The 19929-nt window shown below is 45.4% G+C and overlaps 1 protein-coding gene across 1 annotated transcript in view; it reads left to right on the top strand.

Moving 5' to 3' along the window:
• LOC146020154 (MAPK regulated corepressor interacting protein 2-like) overlaps positions 1-19929 on the top strand; it is a 52418-nt gene that overhangs the window by 20533 nt on the left and 11956 nt on the right. The gene's annotated exons all lie outside the window — the stretch shown is intronic.

The raw sequence follows: 19929 nt of genomic DNA, 5'->3' as shown, positions 1-19929 counted from the left end.
CTTTTTTGCCGCACGCGCCAAAGGCGCGCACATGATGTCGGCTCTTTGGCTTGATTGCCGATATTTTTCGGCTCTTTCCCTCGGACCGGTTGGCCACCCCTGTATTAGATGTATTCAGACTCCACTTAAAATAAATGTTATTAAAACACTGTGGGGGGGAATTTTACTAAGATGTGTATTCTACTTCACATGTGATGTTGCTATGGGCAACCAATCAGATCCTGTCTACTATCTTCTAGATCAGGCTTTCCCAACCACGGTCCTCAAGGCACACCAACAGTGCAGGTTTCAGTGATATCCAGGCTTCAGCACAGATGGTTTAATCAGAATCACTCAGGTACTAATTAAGTCGCCTGTGCTCAAGCCTTGATATCTACAAAACCTGCACTGTTGGTGTGCCTTGAGGACCGTGGTTGGGAAAGCCTGTTCTAGATGGTGCTAAATAAATAAGTAGATTCTGATTAGTTGCCCATAGCAACATCACATGTGACAAAACAGAAGTTTACTATGCGCTCTCCTTCTAACAGAGTCCTGCCTGTGTGCAGAGACCTGTCTGATGATTAACCCTATGTGGTATTGAGTTTTTGGTTGTAACGGTGTGGTGTTAATCAGAAAAGATCAGAAGTTAGCCAGTATAATTAAAGCACAATAGCTTTATTCAGGGTAAATAAAAGGTGTGGATATTTGTGTCCCAATGAGGGATAAGTCACTGAAGGGGAGGAGAGACGAGGGAGGGGGGTTAAATGTGGCAGCGTTGATAGGGCGCTGTACTGTCTGTGAAACCGGTTGAATGACTGCACGTGTAGCCAGGAGAAGGGAAATAAGTCACGTAATTGTGTGGAACACAGGGGGTGGTGCAGGGGGCTGGCGTCCCGTCCCCCCGCAGTGCACCTCTCACCTGTGGTCTGTTTGCAGAAGGTCCCGCGGCGTTCCTTGGAGAACTTCTTAGCCGCAGCACATACAGCGTGTAGACGACGCTGTGTGCTCGGCTCTGCAGTGACGCGGTAGAACGTGACTTCCGGGTCCCGGCGTCTGGTTGCCGGGGAGACCGTGGCCGCGTTCAATAGCGTCTGTACTACAGGCTCAACTCCCGGCCGGGAGGAGACTTTGATGAAGATGTAGGAGCAAGTGTAGCTGTCCAACGCGTTTCGACCGCTGTGCGGTCTTTTTCAAGGATGCTGATACGTGTATCATGTTGGTCATTTGTAGCAGTGGATTGACACGCCCTATGGTGTCTGATTGGTTCCTGCGTACTGTGGGAGTGTTCATGACAGGTTGCCTGATTGTGTGCACCTGAAGTGGAGATTGCCACATCAGATTGCCTGGTGTGTGGCTCATGTTTCATACTTGCACAAAAATAAAAGTTTCTGGAAGTAATTGTGCTGTGATTATGTTCATAGGATTGGTGGAGGGGATTATTAGCTGCAATTCTGTTCAGAGGATGGATATATGGTGGAGGAGATTCCAAGGGGTTTAATTAGGTCAGCCCAATGTGCCGTTATTAAAATCAATGTTAAGGCCCGAGGGGTGCAGGGTCTTTAGGGTGAATATCCAGAATAATTCTCTTTTATTCAGGATGTCTAAATGATCCCCCCCTCTCCAATTAGTATCAGGAGCTTCTATTGCTGTAAAGACCAATCCCTTTGGGTTAGAGTTGTGCATCTCTTTGAAGTGCATTGACACACTATGCTTGGCGTACCCCATTTTTATGTTACGAATGTGTTCGTAGAGTCTCACTTTGAGTGGCCTCGTGGTGCGGCCCACATATTCCTTTCCACAGGGGCATCTTAGGAGATAAATGACCCCCTTTGTCTCGCATGATATCTGGTGTCTGTGTTTAAATGTGAGATTAGTGGTGGTGGAGGTCCAGGAGGTTGAGATTTTTGTGGAGGGGTTGCTCAGGTTTTTACACCCTGCACACCGGCCGCAGTGGAAGAACCCTTTCTTGTCGGTAAGGGTGGTTTGTCTGCTAACTGTGGGTTTGATATGATTTTTGACAAGTTTCTGTCTTAGGTCAGGTGCTTTGCGAAATATGAGTCTGGGCCTATCTGTTAGAATGTCTTTGAGTTGGTGGTCCTGTCTGAGTATGTGCCAGTGTTTGTTCAGTATGCTCTTGAGCTGATTGGAAGATTGGTTAAACTGGGTTATGAAGTTGATTTCCTGTGTCATCTGTGAATCGGTGGGGTTTTTGTTATTAGTAAGGGTAGTGGATCTGTCCATGGCGGATATGTCCCTGTATGCTTGGTCTACTATGTCCTGGTCGTATTGTTTGTCTAGGAGTTGTTCCCTGAGTTGTGCAGATTGTGTATGGAAATCGTCATTTTTTTTGAACAGTTCCGTTTGATGCGGCGGAACTGTCCTCTGGGAATATTTTGAAGCCATGGTTTATGATGCCCGCTATTGTAAAGAATGTAGCTGTTTACGTCCACCTGTTTCCTGTATGTTTTAGTGTGTATTGTGTTGGATTCTATGAAAACTTCTAGATCCAGGAATTGTACTGTGGTTTGGCTTGCTGTTGATGTGAATTTGAGATTTCTGTCATTGTGGTTGAGGTATTGCATGAATTGTTCCAGTGAGTGTTTGGTGCCCTTCCAAATGAAAATGCAGTCATCTATGTAACGCCGCCATAGGATCAAATTGGCGCTCCAGTCACGCTCACCCCATATGTAATCCTCTTCCCATTTCCCCATAAAGAGGTTAGCGTAACTGGGCGCCACTTTCGATCCCATGGCGGTCCCGGTGGTCTGTAAATAAAATGTGCCATTAAACCATGTGTAGTTGTGGTGTAATATGAAATCAATTGAGTCAATGATGAACTGTATCTGGTCCTGTTTTAGTGTTTGTGTTTTTTGGAGGAAGTGTCTGGTGCTCTCTAAACCTTGGTGATGTTTGATGACGGTGTAAAGTGATGTGACGTCACTGGTGACCAGCCAGTAATCCTCTTGCCATTCTAAGTTTGTAATGTGTTGATGATATCGGTCGTGTCCCTAATGTAGGATGGTAGTTGCTTAACGATGTCCTGAAGGAAGGTGTCAGTGTATTGTGCTAAGTTAGAGCTGATGGAATCTATGCCTGATATTATTGGTCGTCCGGGTGGTTTATGTAAGTCTTTGTGTATTTTAGGTAAGTAATAGAAAACGGGAATTTTGGGATGTGTCTGTCTGATGAAATTGTGTTCTGCTTTGTTGAGGATCCCAGTGTTATGTCCTGTGTCGAGTAAGTCATGTAGTTCTTTGTTGAATTTAGATGTCGGGTCATTTGGTAGTATCTGGTATGTATCTTGGTCTCCAAGGAGTCTGAGTGATTCAGTGATGTAGTCTGCTTTGTCCAGTACGACTATGCCCCCCCCCTTTATCTGCTGGTTTTATTATAATTTGGTTGTTATTTTCTAGGTTCTTGAGTGCTTGTCTTTCATTTGATGTCATGTTTTGTTTGTGTTTTTGGTGGTTGGTTGAGGTCAGTTGTTCCAAGTCTTCTGTAACTAGTGCTTCGAATGTTTTGATATGGTGGCTCTTGACGTGTGTGGGATTGAAGGTGGACTTAGGTTTTAGTGTGGTGTGTGAGTATGTATCTGGCTCCATGTCGCTGTTCCTGATAATGGGGTTTGTCATGAAGTATTTCTTCAGACAGAGTTTTCTTGTGAAGGCCTGTAAGTCGCAGTAAGTTTCAAATTTATCTGGTTTTTTGTTTGGGGCAAACTTGAGTCCCTTTGCAAGGACATCAAGTTGTTGTGAAGACAGTGTGGTGTTGCTCAGATTAAATATCTGATTGTGTTTGTCGGCAGGTTCTACTGTGGTATGTTGACATGTTTTTGTTTTTTTGGAGTCACCTCCTCTACAACCTCTTCTAGATTTATGTGTCTTTTCTTTTTGTTTTGTGTGAGGTTGCTGGTGATAGGTGTTAGGCAGGCCTGACGGCCTGCCTCCGTATCTAAAAAATGGTCTCCCCAGGTAGGAGCCTCTGCTAGAGGTGCAGTACATGTTCTTGAGTTGTTGGTGGTAGTAGTGTCTGTGTGGTCTTGAGCGGTGGTGTTGTTGACGGGAACGTTGTTGGTAATGATGTTAGGTAGGTCGGTGTTAAAGTTACGTTGTGTCGTGACCCACCCTTGGTCAAATGAGAGTCTTGTGAGATGGTCGTAGTCTTTATCGTCCTCTATTTCATACACTGAGAAGGAGGTGTGGCCCGTGTTATCCAAACTGTTATCTGACTCTGTTTCTGAGGTTATGGATATTGTCCTACTTCTGGTATGGACTGTGGGTCCCTTATGTATTTGAGTCATGTATTGTTGATAAGTCAAGCCACTGTTGGTGTACTTGTTCTTGTTTATGTAGTTTTGCGGTCTCGGTAGTAGTGACCCCGCGGTTTTGTTAAGATGCTTGGTTTGTGATTTGGTCTTATTTTTCTTGGGGTGTTGTCTTGTCTCAGTCAGTTTGGGTTTGGTGTCACGGTGTACTTTTTTAATTTTGATATTAATGATGTCGTTCTCTTTGCGTGTCAGTCTGTTCTGTGATATTTCTTCTATTTCTGTGTAACCTGGTTCTTTTGTAAATGGTTCAATGTTTTTGTACGTGTCATCTATGGATGCGGAGAGTGATTCTAATTCACTATTATTTTTGCATATTAATAGTTTCATCAGATCTATCGAGCAGTTGTGTATGGTGTCATCCCATTGTTGTATAAACTCAGGGTCGTCTGTGTAGTGGGTGGGTCTTTTCTTTACTTTTAGTCCCTTCGGGATGAGGTTATTGTCAATGTACCATTGTAAGAAATGTCTATCCCACCATACTTGTGTTTCTTTCTGTATCAATTTTTCTAGTGATTTGTAGTTGAGGATAAAGTCAGGTGATGGTCTTAATACACTGTAGGAGTTAATGTTTTTAGTCTCAAGCGATGCCCTTTCCACCCTTTTATTTCTGATATCAAGTATACCCATGTGTGTGTGCGGTAACTAGCTGCTTTGCAGGTGGACAAAGTAGTTATGGAAAGAAGGGGGTTTGCCAGCGCTCCGTTACCTGTGTGCGCAAAGGGGCTGCACAGTAGTGGGTTGCCCAGACCCACAAGGGGGTAGTGACAAAACAGAAGTTTACTATGCGCTCTCCTTCTAACAGAGTCCTGCCTGTGTGCAGAGACCTGTCTGATGATTAACCCTATGTGGTATTGAGTTTTTGGTTGTAACGGTGTGGTGTTAATCAGAAAAGATCAGAAGTTAGCCAGTATAATTAAAGCACAATAGCTTTATTCAGGGTAAATAAAAGGTGTGGATATTTGTGTCCCAATGAGGGATAAGTCACTGAAGGGGAGGAGAGACGAGGGAGGGGGGTTAAATGTGGCAGCGTTGATAGGGCGCTGTACTGTCTGTGAAACCGGTTGAATGACTGCACGTGTAGCCAGGAGAAGGGAAATAAGTCACGTAATTGTGTGGAACACAGGGGGTGGTGCAGGGGGCTGGCGTCCCGTCCCCCCGCAGTGCACCTCTCACCTGTGGTCTGTTTGCAGAAGGTCCCGCGGCGTTCCTTGGAGAACTTCTTAGCCGCAGCACATACAGCGTGTAGACGACGCTGTGTGCTCGGCTCTGCAGTGACGCGGTAGAACGTGACTTCCGGGTCCCGGCGTCTGGTTGCCGGGGAGACCGTGGCCGCGTTCAATAGCGTCTGTACTACAGGCTCAACTCCCGGCCGGGAGGAGACTTTGATGAAGATGTAGGAGCAAGTGTAGCTGTCCAACGCGTTTCGACCGCTGTGCGGTCTTTTTCAAGGATGCTGATACGTGTATCATGTTGGTCATTTGTAGCAGTGGATTGACACGCCCTATGGTGTCTGATTGGTTCCTGCGTACTGTGGGAGTGTTCATGACAGGTTGCCTGATTGTGTGCACCTGAAGTGGAGATTGCCACATCAGATTGCCTGGTGTGTGGCTCATGTTTCATACTTGCACAAAAATAAAAGTTTCTGGAAGTAATTGTGCTGTGATTATGTTCATAGGATTGGTGGAGGGGATTATTAGCTGCAATTCTGTTCAGAGGATGGATATATGGTGGAGGAGATTCCAAGGGGTTTAATTAGGTCAGCCCAATGTGCCGTTATTAAAATCAATGTTAAGGCCCGAGGGGTGCAGGGTCTTTAGGGTGAATATCCAGAATAATTCTCTTTTATTCAGGATGTCTAAATGATCCCCCCCTCTCCAATTAGTATCAGGAGCTTCTATTGCTGTAAAGACCAATCCCTTTGGGTTAGAGTTGTGCATCTCTTTGAAGTGCATTGACACACTATGCTTGGCGTACCCCATTTTTATGTTACGAATGTGTTCGTAGAGTCTCACTTTGAGTGGCCTCGTGGTGCGGCCCACATATTCCTTTCCACAGGGGCATCTTAGGAGATAAATGACCCCCTTTGTCTCGCATGATATCTGGTGTCTGAGTTTAAATGTGAGATTAGTGGTGGTGGAGGTCCAGGAGGTTGAGATTTTTGTGGAGGGGTTGCTCAGGTTTTTACACCCTGCACACCGGCCGCAGTGGAAGAACCCTTTCTTGTCGGTAAGGGTGGTTTGTCTGCTAACTGTGGGTTTGATATGATTTTTGACAAGTTTCTGTCTTAGGTCAGGTGCTTTGCGAAATATGAGTCTGGGCCTATCTGTTAGAATGTCTTTGAGTTGGTGGTCCTGTCTGAGTATGTGCCAGTGTTTGTTCAGTATGCTCTTGAGCTGATTGGAAGATTGGTTAAACTGGGTTATGAAGTTGATTTCCTGTGTCATCTGTGAATCGGTGGGGTTTTTGTTATTAGTAAGGGTAGTGGATCTGTCCATGGCGGATATGTCCCTGTATGCTTGGTCTACTATGTCCTGGTCGTATTGTTTGTCTAGGAGTTGTTCCCTGAGTTGTGCAGATTGTGTATGGAAATCGTCATTTTTTGAACAGTTCCGTTTGATGCGGCGGAACTGTCCTCTGGGAATATTTTGAAGCCATGGTTTATGATGCCCGCTATTGTAAAGAATGTAGCTGTTTACGTCCACCTGTTTCCTGTATGTTTTAGTGTGTATTGTGTTGGATTCTATGAAAACTTCTAGATCCAGGAATTGTACTGTGGTTTGGCTTGCTGTTGATGTGAATTTGAGATTTCTGTCATTGTGGTTGAGGTATTGCATGAATTGTTCCAGTGAGTGTTTGGTGCCCTTCCAAATGAAAATGCAGTCATCTATGTAACGCCGCCATAGGATCAAATTGGCGCTCCAGTCACGCTCACCCCATATGTAATCCTCTTCCCATTTCCCCATAAAGAGGTTAGCGTAACTGGGCGCCACTTTCGATCCCATGGCGGTCCCGGTGGTCTGTAAATAAAATGTGCCATTAAACCATGTGTAGTTGTGGTGTAATATGAAATCAATTGAGTCAATGATGAACTGTATCTGGTCCTGTTTTAGTGTTTGTGTTTTTTGGAGGAAGTGTCTGGTGCTCTCTAAACCTTGGTGATGTTTGATGACGGTGTAAAGTGATGTGACGTCACTGGTGACCAGCCAGTAATCCTCTTGCCATTCTATGGTTTGTAATGTGTTGATGATATCGGTCGTGTCCCTAATGTAGGATGGTAGTTGCTTAACGATGTCCTGAAGGAAGGTGTCAGTGTATTGTGCTAAGTTAGAGCTGATGGAATCTATGCCTGATATTATTGGTCGTCCGGGTGGTTTATGTAAGTCTTTGTGTATTTTAGGTAAGTAATAGAAAACGGGAATTTTGGGATGTGTCTGTCTGATGAAATTGTGTTCTGCTTTGTTGAGGATCCCAGTGTTATGTCCTGTGTCGAGTAAGTCATGTAGTTCTTTGTTGAATTTAGATGTCGGGTCATTTGGTAGTATCTGGTATGTATCTTGGTCTCCAAGGAGTTTGCCCCAAACAAAAAACCAGATAAATTTGAAACTTACTGCGACTTACAGGCCTTCACAAGAAAACTCTGTCTGAAGAAATACTTCATGACAAACCCCATTATCAGGAACAGCGACATGGAGCCAGATACATACTCACACACCACACTAAAACCTAAGTCCACCTTCAATCCCACACACGTCAAGAGCCACCATATCAAAACATTCGAAGCACTAGTTACAGAAGACTTGGAACAACTGACCTCAACCAACCACCAAAAACACAAACAAAACATGACATCAAATGAAAGACAAGCACTCAAGAACCTAGAAAATAACAACCAAATTATAATAAAACCAGCAGATAAAGGGGGGGGCATAGTCGTACTGGACAAAGCAGACTACATCACTGAATCACTCAGACTCCTTGGAGACCAAGATACATACCAGATACTACCAAATGACCCGACATCTAAATTCAACAAAGAACTACATGACTTACTCGACACAGGACATAACACTGGGATCCTCAACAAAGCAGAACACAATTTCATCAGACAGACACATCCCAAAATTCCCGTTTTCTATTACTTACCTAAAATACACAAAGACTTACATAAACCACCCGGACGACCAATAATATCAGGCATAGATTCCATCAGCTCTAACTTAGCACAATACACTGACACCTTCCTTCAGGACATCGTTAAGCAACTACCATCCTACATTAGGGACACGACCGATATCATCAACACATTACAAACCATAGAATGGCAAGAGGATTACTGGCTGGTCACCAGTGACGTCACATCACTTTACACCGTCATCAAACATCACCAAGGTTTAGAGAGCACCAGACACTTCCTCCAAAAAACACAAACACTAAAACAGGACCAGATACAGTTCATCATTGACTCAATTGATTTCATATTACACCACAACTACACATGGTTTAATGGCACATTTTATTTACAGACCACCGGGACCGCCATGGGATCGAAAGTGGCGCCCAGTTACGCTAACCTCTTTATGGGGAAATGGGAAGAGGATTACATATGGGGTGAGCGTGACTGGAGCGCCAATTTGATCCTATGGCGGCGTTACATAGATGACTGCATTTTCATTTGGAAGGGCACCAAACACTCACTGGAACAATTCATGCAATACCTCAACCACAATGACAGAAATCTCAAATTCACATCAACAGCAAGCCAAACCACAGTACAATTCCTGGATCTAGAAGTTTTCATAGAATCCAACACAATACACACTAAAACATACAGGAAACAGGTGGACGTAAACAGCTACATTCTTTACAATAGCGGGCATCATAAACCATGGCTTCAAAATATTCCCAGAGGACAGTTCCGCCGCATCAAACGGAACTGTTCAAAAAATGACGATTTCCATACACAATCTGCACAACTCAGGGAACAACTCCTAGACAAACAATACGACCAGGACATAGTAGACCAAGCATACAGGGACATATCCGCCATGGACAGATCCACTACCCTTACTAATAACAAAAACCCCACCGATTCACAGATGACACAGGAAATCAACTTCATAACCCAGTTTAACCAATCTTCCAATCAGCTCAAGAGCATACTGAACAAACACTGGCACATACTCAGACAGGACCACCAACTCAAAGACATTCTAACAGATAGGCCCAGACTCATATTTCGCAAAGCACCTGACCTAAGACAGAAACTTGTCAAAAATCATATCAAACCCACAGTTAGCAGACAAACCACCCTTACCGACAAGAAAGGGTTCTTCCACTGCGGCCGGTGTGCAGGGTGTAAAAACCTGAGCAACCCCTCCACAAAAATCTCAACCTCCTGGACCTCCACCACCACTAATCTCACATTTAAACACAGACACCAGATATCATGCGAGACAAAGGGGGTCATTTATCTCCTAAGATGCCCCTGTGGAAAGGAATATGTGGGCCGCACCACGAGGCCACTCAAAGTGAGACTCTACGAACACATTCGTAACATAAAAATGGGGTACGCCAAGCATAGTGTGTCAATGCACTTCAAAGAGATGCACAACTCTAACCCAAAGGGATTGGTCTTTACAGCAATAGAAGCTCCTGATACTAATTGGAGAGGGGGGGATCATTTAGACATCCTGAATAAAAGAGAATTATTCTGGATATTCACCCTAAAGACCCTGCACCCCTCGGGCCTTAACATTGATTTTAATAACGGCACATTGGGCTGACCTAATTAAACCCCTTGGAATCTCCTCCACCATATATCCATCCTCTGAACAGAATTGCAGCTAATAATCCCCTCCACCAATCCTATGAACATAATCACAGCACAATTACTTCCAGAAACTTTTATTTTTGTGCAAGTATGAAACATGAGCCACACACCAGGCAATCTGATGTGGCAATCTCCACTTCAGGTGCACACAATCAGGCAACCTGTCATGAACACTCCCACAGTACGCAGGAACCAATCAGACACCATAGGGCGTGTCAATCCACTGCTACAAATGACCAACATGATACACGTATCAGCATCCTTGAAAAAGACCGCACAGCGGTCGAAACGCGTTGGACAGCTACACTTGCTCCTACATCTTCATCAAAGTCTCCTCCCGGCCGGGAGTTGAGCCTGTAGTACAGACGCTATTGAACGCGGCCACGGTCTCCCCGGCAACCAGACGCCGGGACCCGGAAGTCACGTTCTACCGCGTCACTGCAGAGCCGAGCACACAGCGTCGTCTACACGCTGTATGTGCTGCGGCTAAGAAGTTCTCCAAGGAACGCCGCGGGACCTTCTGCAAACAGACCACAGGTGAGAGGTGCACTGCGGGGGGACGGGACGCCAGCCCCCTGCACCACCCCCTGTGTTCCACACAATTACGTGACTTATTTCCCTTCTCCTGGCTACACGTGCAGTCATTCAACCGGTTTCACAGACAGTACAGCGCCCTATCAACGCTGCCACATTTAACCCCCCTCCCTCGTCTCTCCTCCCCTTCAGTGACTTATCCCTCATTGGGACACAAATATCCACACCTTTTATTTACCCTGAATAAAGCTATTGTGCTTTAATTATACTGGCTAACTTCTGATCTTTTCTGATTAACACCACACCGTTACAACCAAAAACTCAATACCACATAGGGTTAATCATCAGACAGGTCTCTGCACACAGGCAGGACTCTGTTAGAAGGAGAGCGCATAGTAAACTTCTGTTTTGTCACTACCCCCTTGTGGGTCTGGGCAACCCACTACTGTGCAGCCCCTTTGCGCACACAGGTAACGGAGCGCTGGCAAACCCCCTTCTTTCCATAACTACTTTGTCCACCTGCAAAGCAGCTAGTTACCGCACACACACATGGGTATACTTGATATCAGAAATAAAAGGGTGGAAAGGGCATCGCTTGAGACTAAAAACATTAACTCCTACAGTGTATTAAGACCATCACCTGACTTTATCCTCAACTACAAATCACTAGAAAAATTGATACAGAAAGAAACACAAGTATGGTGGGATAGACATTTCTTACAATGGTACATTGACAATAACCTCATCCCGAAGGGACTAAAAGTAAAGAAAAGACCCACCCACTACACAGACGACCCTGAGTTTATACAACAATGGGATGACACCATACACAACTGCTCGATAGATCTGATGAAACTATTAATATGCAAAAATAATAGTGAATTAGAATCACTCTCCGCATCCATAGATGACACGTACAAAAACATTGAACCATTTACAAAAGAACCAGGTTACACAGAAATAGAAGAAATATCACAGAACAGACTGACACGCAAAGAGAACGACATCATTAATATCAAAATTAAAAAAGTACACCGTGACACCAAACCCAAACTGACTGAGACAAGACAACACCCCAAGAAAAATAAGACCAAATCACAAACCAAGCATCTTAACAAAACCGCGGGGTCACTACTACCGAGACCGCAAAACTACATAAACAAGAACAAGTACACCAACAGTGGCTTGACTTATCAACAATACATGACTCAAATACATAAGGGACCCACAGTCCATACCAGAAGTAGGACAATATCCATAACCTCAGAAACAGAGTCAGATAACAGTTTGGATAACACGGGCCACACCTCCTTCTCAGTGTATGAAATAGAGGACGATAAAGACTACGACCATCTCACAAGACTCTCATTTGACCAAGGGTGGGTCACGACACAACGTAACTTTAACACCGACCTACCTAACATCATTACCAACAACGTTCCCGTCAACAACACCACCGCTCAAGACCACACAGACACTACTACCACCAACAACTCAAGAACATGTACTGCACCTCTAGCAGAGGCTCCTACCTGGGGAGACCATTTTTTAGATACGGAGGCAGGCCGTCAGGCCTGCCTAACACCTATCACCAGCAACCTCACACAAAACAAAAAGAAAAGACACATAAATCTAGAAGAGGTTGTAGAGGAGGTGACTCCAAAAAAACAAAAACATGTCAACATACCACAGTAGAACCTGCCGACAAACACAATCAGATATTTAATCTGAGCAACACCACACTGTCTTCACAACAACTTGATGTCCTTGCAAAGGGACTCAAGTTTGCCCCAAACAAAAAACCAGATAAATTTGAAACTTACTGCGACTTACAGGCCTTCACAAGAAAACTCTGTCTGAAGAAATACTTCATGACAAACCCCATTATCAGGAACAGCGACATGGAGCCAGATACATACTCACACACCACACTAAAACCTAAGTCCACCTTCAATCCCACACACGTCAAGAGCCACCATATCAAAACATTCGAAGCACTAGTTACAGAAGACTTGGAACAACTGACCTCAACCAACCACCAAAAACACAAACAAAACATGACATCAAATGAAAGACAAGCACTCAAGAACCTAGAAAATAACAACCAAATTATAATAAAACCAGCAGATAAAGGGGGGGGCATAGTCGTACTGGACAAAGCAGACTACATCACTGAATCACTCAGACTCCTTGGAGACCAAGATACATACCAGATACTACCAAATGACCCGACATCTAAATTCAACAAAGAACTACATGACTTACTCGACACAGGACATAACACTGGGATCCTCAACAAAGCAGAACACAATTTCATCAGACAGACACATCCCAAAATTCCCGTTTTCTATTACTTACCTAAAATACACAAAGACTTACATAAACCACCCGGACGACCAATAATATCAGGCATAGATTCCATCAGCTCTAACTTAGCACAATACACTGACACCTTCCTTCAGGACATCGTTAAGCAACTACCATCCTACATTAGGGACACGACCGATATCATCAACACATTACAAACCATAGAATGGCAAGAGGATTACTGGCTGGTCACCAGTGACGTCACATCACTTTACACCGTCATCAAACATCACCAAGGTTTAGAGAGCACCAGACACTTCCTCCAAAAAACACAAACACTAAAACAGGACCAGATACAGTTCATCATTGACTCAATTGATTTCATATTACACCACAACTACACATGGTTTAATGGCACATTTTATTTACAGACCACCGGGACCGCCATGGGATCGAAAGTGGCGCCCAGTTACGCTAACCTCTTTATGGGGAAATGGGAAGAGGATTACATATGGGGTGAGCGTGACTGGAGCGCCAATTTGATCCTATGGCGGCGTTACATAGATGACTGCATTTTCATTTGGAAGGGCACCAAACACTCACTGGAACAATTCATGCAATACCTCAACCACAATGACAGAAATCTCAAATTCACATCAACAGCAAGCCAAACCACAGTACAATTCCTGGATCTAGAAGTTTTCATAGAATCCAACACAATACACACTAAAACATACAGGAAACAGGTGGACGTAAACAGCTACATTCTTTACAATAGCGGGCATCATAAACCATGGCTTCAAAATATTCCCAGAGGACAGTTCCGCCGCATCAAACGGAACTGTTCAAAAAATGACGATTTCCATACACAATCTGCACAACTCAGGGAACAACTCCTAGACAAACAATACGACCAGGACATAGTAGACCAAGCATACAGGGACATATCCGCCATGGACAGATCCACTACCCTTACTAATAACAAAAACCCCACCGATTCACAGATGACACAGGAAATCAACTTCATAACCCAGTTTAACCAATCTTCCAATCAGCTCAAGAGCATACTGAACAAACACTGGCACATACTCAGACAGGACCACCAACTCAAAGACATTCTAACAGATAGGCCCAGACTCATATTTCGCAAAGCACCTGACCTAAGACAGAAACTTGTCAAAAATCATATCAAACCCACAGTTAGCAGACAAACCACCCTTACCGACAAGAAAGGGTTCTTCCACTGCGGCCGGTGTGCAGGGTGTAAAAACCTGAGCAACCCCTCCACAAAAATCTCAACCTCCTGGACCTCCACCACCACTAATCTCACATTTAAACACAGACACCAGATATCATGCGAGACAAAGGGGGTCATTTATCTCCTAAGATGCCCCTGTGGAAAGGAATATGTGGGCCGCACCACGAGGCCACTCAAAGTGAGACTCTACGAACACATTCGTAACATAAAAATGGGGTACGCCAAGCATAGTGTGTCAATGCACTTCAAAGAGATGCACAACTCTAACCCAAAGGGATTGGTCTTTACAGCAATAGAAGCTCCTGATACTAATTGGAGAGGGGGGGATCATTTAGACATCCTGAATAAAAGAGAATTATTCTGGATATTCACCCTAAAGACCCTGCACCCCTCGGGCCTTAACATTGATTTTAATAACGGCACATTGGGCTGACCTAATTAAACCCCTTGGAATCTCCTCCACCATATATCCATCCTCTGAACAGAATTGCAGCTAATAATCCCCTCCACCAATCCTATGAACATAATCACAGCACAATTACTTCCAGAAACTTTTATTTTTGTGCAAGTATGAAACATGAGCCACACACCAGGCAATCTGATGTGGCAATCTCCACTTCAGGTGCACACAATCAGGCAACCTGTCATGAACACTCCCACAGTACGCAGGAACCAATCAGACACCATAGGGCGTGTCAATCCACTGCTACAAATGACCAACATGATACACGTATCAGCATCCTTGAAAAAGACCGCACAGCGGTCGAAACGCGTTGGACAGCTACACTTGCTCCTACATCTTCATCAAAGTCTCCTCCCGGCCGGGAGTTGAGCCTGTAGTACAGACGCTATTGAACGCGGCCACGGTCTCCCCGGCAACCAGACGCCGGGACCCGGAAGTCACGTTCTACCGCGTCACTGCAGAGCCGAGCACACAGCGTCGTCTACACGCTGTATGTGCTGCGGCTAAGAAGTTCTCCAAGGAACGCCGCGGGACCTTCTGCAAACAGACCACAGGTGAGAGGTGCACTGCGGGGGGACGGGACGCCAGCCCCCTGCACCACCCCCTGTGTTCCACACAATTACGTGACTTATTTCCCTTCTCCTGGCTACACGTGCAGTCATTCAACCGGTTTCACAGACAGTACAGCGCCCTATCAACGCTGCCACATTTAACCCCCCTCCCTCGTCTCTCCTCCCCTTCAGTGACTTATCCCTCATTGGGACACAAATATCCACACCTTTTATTTACCCTGAATAAAGCTATTGTGCTTTAATTATACTGGCTAACTTCTGATCTTTTCTGATTAACACCACACCGTTACAACCAAAAACTCAATACCACATAGGGTTAATCATCAGACAGGTCTCTGCACACAGGCAGGACTCTGTTAGAAGGAGAGCGCATAGTAAACTTCTGTTTTGTCACTACCCCCTTGTGGGTCTGGGCAACCCACTACTGTGCAGCCCCTTTGCGCACACAGGTAACGGAGCGCTGGCAAACCCCCTTCTTTCCATAACATCACATGTGAAGCAGAATACACATCTTCGTAAATTTCCCCCCTTTTGTCTTTTTTTTTTTTTTTTACACGCACATATATAATGTGCTCAGAAAGTATAGTGATTGTCAGCAGAGGCAATGGGCCTGATTCAGAGCTGTGCACTAAGCTGTGTACATGTGCAGCCTAGCGAGCAGGTACACGCTCACACATCCCTCGTATGCGTCTGCATGGGTGATAAATGATTCGATTGGTCTCTCGGCATCAAATCATTTTTCTTTCCCTTTGTGAATAAAAGTCGGTCTAATGACTATTCTGGCCGCAGATGGCCGAATTCGGGGTGGGCACTGACATCGTGTGACATCAGCCACCTGCCCCAAGCAGGCATCGGCATACCTGTGTTTGCAGGGGTCTGCCCAGCGGTTTTCTGGGTGCACACACTGGTTTTCTGGGCATGCCCAGAACATTCAGGGTCCCCTGTGTCCGTCCCATGCACGCCCTCCGCCCGGCGAGTGACACTCATGCAAACCTGACCACCAGGGACGTGGTCGAATTCCGAGTTGCACGATAACAACTTTCTTATCTGCTGCTAGTACGGTAACGTACATTACCTCTCCCTATAGTGGGATGAGGAACATTATACATCAGTGTCCTGGATGATATCTGCTGCTAATATGGTAATGTACATTACCTCTCCCTATAGTGGGATGAGGAACATTATAGATCTGGGTCCTGGATGATATCTGCTGCTAGTACGGTAACGTACATTACCTCTCCCTATAGTGGGATGAGGAACATTATACATCTGTGTCCTGGATGATATCTGCTGCTAGTACGGTAACGTACATTACCTCTCCCTATAGTGGGATGAGGAACATTATACATCTGTGTCCTGGATGATATCTGCTGCTAGTACGGTAACGTACTTTACCTCTCCCTATAGTGGGATGAGGAACATTATACATCTGTGTCCTGGATGAGATCTGCTGCTAGTACGGTAACGTACATTACCTCTCCCTATAGTGGGATGAGGAACATTATACATCTGGGTCCTGGATGATATCTGCTGCTAGTACGGTAACGTACATTACCTCTCCCTATAGTGGGATGAGGAACATTATACATCTGGGTCCTGGATGAGATCCGCTGCTAGTACGGTAACGTACATTACCTCTCCCTATAGTGGGATGAGGAACATGATACATCTGGGTCCTGGATGAGTTCTGCTGTTAGTACGGTAACGTACATTACCTCTCCCTATAGTGGGATGAGGAACATGATACATCTGTGTCCTGGATGAGATCTGCTGCTAGTACGGTAACGTACATTACCTCTCCCTATAGTGGGATGAGGAACATTATAGATCTGGGTCCTGGATGAGATCTGCTGCTAGTACGGTAACGTACATTACCTCTCCCTATAGTGGGATGAGGAACATTATACATCTTTGTCCTGGATGATATCTGCTGCTAGTACGGTAACGTACATTACCTCTCCCTATAGTGGGATGAGGAACATTATACATCAGTGTCCTGGATGAGATCTGCTGCTAGTACAGTAACGTACATTACCTCTCCCTATAGTGGGATGAGGAACATTATACATCAGTGTCCTGGATGATATCTGCTGCTAGTACGGTAACGTACATTACCTCTCCCTATAGTGGGATGAGGAACATTATAGATCTGGGTCCTGGATGAGATCCGCTACTAGTACGGTAACGTACATTACCTCTCCCTATAGTGGGATGAGGAACATTATACATCTGTGTCCTGGATGATATCTGCTGCTAGTACGTAACGTACATTACCTCTCCCTATAGTGGGATGAGGAACATTATACATCTGGGTCCTGGATGAGATCCGCTGCTAGTACGGTAACGTACATTACCTCTCCCTATAGTGGGATGAGGAACATTATAGATCTGGGTCATGGATGATATCTGCTGCTAGTACGTAATGTACATTACCTCTCCCTATAGTGGGATGAGGAACATTATACATCTGTGTCCTGGATGATATCTGCTGCTAGTACGTAACGTACATTACCTCTCCCTATAGTGGGATGAGGAACATTATACATCTGGGTCCTGGATGAGATCCGCTGCTAGTACGGTAACGTACATTACCTCTCCCTATAGTGGGATGAGGAACATTATAGATCTGGGTCCTGGATGAGATCCGCTACTAGTACGGTAACGTACATTACCTCTCCCTATAGTGGGATGAGGAACATTATAGATCTGGGTCCTGGATGAGATCCCCAGATTTGGAGTATTTTAGTATTTGGAGATAAAGGGACGGATGAGGGAGGATCTCTTTATATTGGCTGGCAAATTATGATCCCAGCTTCTAGATCTCAAACTGCAACATATTATTGGGAAATGTCAGACACCAGCAGGATCTGTCTCTGATGGTAATATTTGCAGTCTATAGGCCCATACACACTGGGTGATTCTGAGCTGAAAGCCGCCCTGTGTGTACCACCCGGCGACGAGCGCAGATATACGTGGTCCTCATCACCACCGCTCATCTGCTCATATTACCAGCAGATGAGTGACGGGGTGGATGGTTTTCCATAGTGTCCTGCTATGGAAAGCCGTCCACCCCTGGGAAAAATTGCTTAGATGGGCAAAAATCGCCCAGTGTGTATGCACCTTTTTATGCTGTTATAATTCACAATTGCTGTATATAATGGGCGGTATTCAATAAGCCTGATTCGCCATGTTTTTATGGCGAATTTGTGCTGTTTGGTGAATTTCTGACTAAAACGGTGAATCACCCTATTCAATGACCACATGGCGAATACATTTGAAGGTTTTTTTCGCCATGATTCACCGAGTAGCAATCGCTATCTTTTTATGGAGAAGTGGAATGTGAACTTTTAAAATAAAGTGTTTTGTTTTTTACATTTGGTGTCTAAAAAATTTTTTTTTTACACAGCAGCCAGCAGGGGGCGCCGGAGCCGAGCCGCTCATTACATATTCATATATTCACTGCACCCGATCGTTACGATCGGGTATAGTGAATATAGGTCCCCTGCTGGCACCCCCGGGGGGCAGCATGTGCTGCCTGGCACCCAGGGAGCCCACCTAACCCCCACAAACGTTCTGGGGCAGGCAGATAGACTTCCATCTCTCTGATTGCCGCAGAAGCTCATATTCGCTAGTCAGGGGCAGCGAGCCCCTGACACGTTGAATACCGGAGCCCGCCGGCTCCGGAACGTGGCGAATGTGCAGCGAATCCTAAAAAGGATTCGCTGCACCTCGCAGGTATTCTCATTGAATACCGCCCAATGTGTCTGGTTTGGGCGTCTCTTCCAGACAGTTTAGTATGAAGATACAATGCAACAGTCACCAAATCACTTAGGTGAAAATGTACTAAGATGGGAGTTATGTTCCACATGTTGTTATGAGTAACAAATCCGAATCGCATTTATATTTATTTAGCACCTAGATTATAAGATAATAGATCGTATATGATTGGTTGTCCATAGAACATCCCATGTGACCTAGAACTCCCATGTTAGTAAATGTCCCCCTTAGTGTCAGACTGTTGCTGATCTATTAGTTATCCCTGTTATTGATGTATTATTAGTCACCCCGTGTTACAGTGAGCACTGTGTACACATCAATATATCATATTTCTTCCGGGCGGTAAAATAATAACATGGCCCTTATTCTGATCGGTGCGGATATTCCCGCTTGCGTACGGGCCGCCGATGTTTATCGTCTGCGCATGTGCAGAGGTCACTCTGCGCATGTGCAGGCGATTTCGCCGCATGGATTCTTTATACGCCGCACAGGGGGCGTAGAGGGGCGTGAGGGGCTACTTATCCTCATTACCCTATGCATATGCCCCGCGTTTCATGGGCGTTCCCATGCAAACGCGGGGCGTATGCATGGTAATGAGGCCGTGACGCGTGGGTACGGGGCGGGCATCTGACATCGCCGGATGTCAGCTGCCCGCCCCCATACAAGATTTCACACGGACAAGTGTCCGTGTGGTCTTGTGTTGCGGGACCTGGTGGAGCGTGCGGCCCTGCATTCGATGTTCGGCGACCATCGAATGCAGGGGCTGCTCCCACCATGGAGGAGGCGTATCCCCGTCCACATTCATGCGGACCGCCACATATCCGCATACGGACGGAGGTGGCGATCCGTATGGAAGGCGGGGATTCGCCAAGACGGACATCA

Source organism: Crinia signifera, chromosome 7 (genome assembly GCF_055691185.1).
Source record: "Crinia signifera chromosome 7, ASM5569118v1, whole genome shotgun sequence".
Lineage (NCBI taxonomy): Eukaryota > Metazoa > Chordata > Amphibia > Anura > Myobatrachidae > Crinia > Crinia signifera.
This window is presented reverse-complemented; position numbering and strand designations above follow the sequence as displayed.